Source organism: Bactrocera tryoni, chromosome 1 (genome assembly GCF_016617805.1).
Source record: "Bactrocera tryoni isolate S06 chromosome 1, CSIRO_BtryS06_freeze2, whole genome shotgun sequence".
NCBI lineage: Eukaryota > Metazoa > Arthropoda > Insecta > Diptera > Tephritidae > Bactrocera > Bactrocera tryoni.
In genome coordinates, this window is record NC_052499.1 from 32,162,661 (window position 1) to 32,165,554 (window position 2,894).

Sequence of the window (2,894 nt, forward strand, 5' to 3'; positions counted from 1 at the left end):
CATTACTTGTAGAAATTAAAAACATACATATGTATACAAACTTAACTAGTTTCTTGCAACTGAACTTACGTAGATACCCAAAAACTTTTGCACCACTTTCAGATTATTTAGATGAGACAATACAAAAGTAAAAAAGTACAAAGTAGCAATTTGTTGACAAACCAACTATCCAATAGCGCCGTTATTAATTTAAGTGTTTCTTGTTTGTAAAATACTTGATTGTATAAAATTGTAGCGCCGAACCAGACTGAGTAAAGCGACAAAGTCAAACTGAATCTTTACCATTGAAAAAGGGGATAATTTGAACTCGAATTGATGGGAGATTCCCAATGCGTATGTACGAAAAGTGAATGCGTCCAAAAACATGAAAAAGAATCTCATACATATGTGTATATGAAAACAACAATAAAACTGGAAAATACTTTTCTGATTGCAAAGTTTGCCTTTTTGCTACGACTTTAGCAGCGCCATTTTCACGAAGTTGCACATTGGTGGTGTTTCACAGAGAATCAATTGTTGCTTTTTGTTTCTATTGTAGAGAACGTACCGTGTGTTGACAATACATTTACTCCAATATAAATACATATGTATGTATTTGTATATAAAACTATGGGTATATAGAGATATTATTTTTATACAGTGTGACCCATAGTAAGTGCCACCAAATAAAAACAAAATGAAAGGAACTATTTGAATTTCATTTTTTTTTATTTCAGAAAGAATAATTCAAAGATTATGAAATAAGTTCGTTCGTTCAAATCTTCCCCCTTTCTTTAATCGTTTGACGCAAGTGTTTGAAAAACCGATCTTGAAATTCCATTTGATGGTATACTTAAAAATATATCGGAAGGCAGGGAACAATGCAAAAGAAAGTGATAGTTATACTGGGTCAACTGTATATACATACCTATATGAATCATTCACTTAAATCCATGCCTAAAAATTATAAAAATGTACGTCGATCAGCTTGAGCACGTAAAACTTCAAACGAGTTTTTCTCGAAATTTTACTGCAGTTTCACAAAAACATAAGCGAACCACGTACGATGGATGTTTTGTCACCATTCCCACTGAACTTTTTTTTACAAACAATTTAATACTAATAAGATTGGTAAAAAATTTAGGCTTTACTGAAAAAGGAAAACCGTTTCGTTTCCCTTATACTTAGAGTAAATTGCCACGTAGGCTCTAAGTGGCATAAAAAAAGAACTGTAGAATAGTTATAGCCCTTTAGATATGTTGACTAGTGTTATTAATACCAAGTTTATCCAATAATACACTGTGCGCCATTGCGATATTCTAAACACTGTATTATAATATATAAAGGATGCTCTTTTAAATGTGCTGACATTGGGCGAAAAAGGGACAGAGTGAACTGGCCGAGTAATCATAATTTGGCACCCCTAATATGCGCAGGTCCAAGATTTACATAACCACATGGCGTAACATCCTCATATTCGCTTTTCGCCCTTATGTGTACATGGAAAATAGTAATGGATGAATAATAATGCCAACAAAGCATTAATAATTTACCCTTGCCTTCGCAATAATTGTAATATATTAGTGAATAACGGGAGGAAAGGTTTGAAAATATAAATGTATTTAATAACATATGTATGTGTGTTTTAGTAGTTCGTCGCAAACTATTTTAATTCAACTTAGTAACTAAAGGGTTGAATAACGCTTTGGCATTGAAATTAACATATGTACATACATACATATGTATGTATATATGAAGAACTTTGGCATATCCTTTGCTTAATTACCTTTAACTTGCTTCACTATCGCTGGTATATGCAAATAGGTTAGAGTTACAATCATAAGTCTACCAAAAGTCTAGACAAGAAAGTTTATTTGACCTTCATTAGAAGATATACTACGAATATATACATATGTATATATTCATATATGTACATACATATGTATTCAGTTATTAGTTATTATATATATTAATATGTATAGGTACACATTGTAGACATATCAGCAAACTTTTATAAATACACTAGTATTTAAAGCATTAAGGATATTTCTAAAAACACACTACATACATATATACATAAAGATATATGTATGTACTTTATCACTACGAAATAAGCAATCTTTATATAAGTAATGATTTTGTTTTCTATTTAGTAGCTACTTAGTATGAAGTTAAACACTCTAACAACACGTTGAGATAATAGTTTCGGAGTGGTATAATGAACATAACTTTTCAAGTCCTCATATACCAGATTCAAAGGAAAAGGTGCATACGGCAGATATTATGGTATAATGTTGAATACACCATATATTCACTAATAGTATGAATATAGTGATTTTTGTTAATTAGCAAAAATCAATTATTTGTTTTTTACATATTTATTTGAAAGTAACATGTTAGAATTTTAAATGAATAGTTCTGTTACAACCTTCTAAAGTGTAGCTGCTCGGTTCATTCAGTTTATATTTACAGGTGTTTTTCTCAAAACTACATGTTTCAAATTGGCTGAAGTTGCAACACGAAAAAAACTATTCAATCGTTTCGTCTTTCAGCGCCTTACCTTTTTACAAAACAGTGTATACAATGAAGAAAAAAACTGGCACAAACGGTGACGGTGAATATATATTTTCATAACCGAAATTGGTAATGAAATAATTGGCATGGCAAATGCATAGATCGAATTTAATAGATTTCCCTGAAGTTAGTTACTTTTATTAAGCAATGTAGTAATTTGCTGGTAACATAAGCAAACATCTACTGGTATGAAATTGCTTATACGAGTATTAATGTAGGTAATAATTGATACGCCGTGTATAACGTTATAAAATCGGATTGAAAAAAATATTGTTGAAATTTTGAGCGGTTGCGGGGAAGAAAATTAACTTCTAACAAACCATGCGGCATGTAGTCAAAGG